This window comes from Mastomys coucha, unplaced genomic scaffold, assembly GCF_008632895.1.
Source record: "Mastomys coucha isolate ucsf_1 unplaced genomic scaffold, UCSF_Mcou_1 pScaffold11, whole genome shotgun sequence".
Lineage (NCBI taxonomy): Eukaryota > Metazoa > Chordata > Mammalia > Rodentia > Muridae > Mastomys > Mastomys coucha.
In genome coordinates this window covers 31,332,924-31,334,414 of record NW_022196893.1, presented here as the reverse complement: position 1 = coordinate 31,334,414, position 1,491 = coordinate 31,332,924, and the positions used below count along the sequence as shown (strand labels likewise).

Genomic DNA, 1,491 nt, shown 5'->3' with positions numbered 1-1,491 from the left:
CTCAGAAATCCACCTGCCTCTGCCTCCCAAGTGCTGGGATTAAAGGCATGCGCCACCACCGCCCGTCCAGCATCTTTTTCTTAATAGCTGCTTTGCATCTCTCCTGTGCACACATCCCAGCTTTGCAGGGAAAGGTCTACAGATAATGTTTTCGTGTTTCCTGCTCAACATAGCATGCTTGGCATCAAGCACTTAGCTCTGTACCCAATTTCCTGGTGAGTTTGCTCCAATAGTGAGTTCATAAATACAGTCACAATGGCAGGATGCCTACCTAAATATGTTCAGATTTCCCACGCGTGTCCTTGGTGGGTAAGTCTGAACCTTGCCCTCCTCCAGTCCCTTCTCTTCTTCTCAGGCCTCCCTCAGGCTACAGAGCACCTGCACTGGGCTTCCTTTCTTAGAATTCCCAAATCCTAGCCCACTGTGCCTTGTGCTCACTCACAGAGCATGCTTGTCTAGGCCCATTTACTGTAATTCCAGCACTGACACAGATTGCCTGGGTTTGAGCCTTGAACATTTCTCAGGATTCTATTAACCTTATAATCTTGCATCATTTTCTCAGCAGATTCAGTGCCATGTGGACCATGCTGCCACGTACTTCTTCCAGGTGTGATAGAGACTGACAAGGATGGTTTGTGTTGTGCTGTGTTATTTTGACATGTTGTAGAGTCATCTGGGAAGAAGGATCCTCAATCCAGAACACTGCTCCAAGAAAGCGTCCATAGAACATCCTGTTGAAAGCTCCCTTGAGGACTGACTCTTATGATGGTGAACATCCTGTTGAGCGCTCCCTTGAGGACTGACTCTTATGATGGTATAGATCCCTCTGTGTGTGTTGTCAGGCTTTGGGCTATTTGGGTTTTACCAGAATGCAAGTAGAGATATGTTGTACTGCAGATGGGGCCTGCTGCTTATACCTATGGCTCTCTCTCCCTTGTGCCAACCTGTGGCTGCATTGGCACATTAGTTATAAAGGAGACAATTTATAAATGAGTTATTTTATTTTAGGAAGTAGAAAATGGGCCAGTCAATTAGAGAGAAGGAAAGGAGAGGAAGGAGAGAAATAAAGATAGAGAAAGGAGAGGAATAAAACAATAGAGGAACAAAGAACAAGAGAAGAGAAAGATAGCAAGAGAGGGAGTGCAGTGAGGAGACAGAGCGAGAGAGCAAGAGAGTGAGAGAATGAGAGTCAGAGTGAGAGAGAGAGTGAGTGAGTGTGGAGAGCAGTAGAGCTAGAGAGGCATTCGCCATGACAAGATGGCGCCTACTTCCGCTGTCGACTCCTGGTAAACAACTGTTTGTGCATGTGTGTAGGCAGCCGCTTGGATACGATCGTCAGTGGCTGCTTAGACAATCGTATCCAAGATGGGGCTGGTTCCCGATACACTGTAGCAACAGACTATTCTACTGTGCATGCGCCCCTCCCGAGTGGGTGTATACTGCGCATGCGCCCTCCCGAGCGGGTGTATACTGCGCATGCGTCCCTCCTGA

At 47.8% G+C, this 1,491-nt stretch overlaps 1 long non-coding RNA gene across 1 annotated transcript in view; it reads left to right on the top strand.

Moving 5' to 3' along the window:
* Positions 1 to 892, top strand: part of LOC116082150 — a 1,598-nt gene extending 706 nt beyond the window's left edge. Inside the window, exon 2 of the long non-coding RNA XR_004115191.1 lies at positions 563 to 892. This is a non-coding gene — a long non-coding RNA (uncharacterized LOC116082150). The remainder of the gene's footprint in view (positions 1 to 562) is intronic.
* The last annotated feature ends 599 nt before the right edge of the window (positions 893 to 1,491 follow it).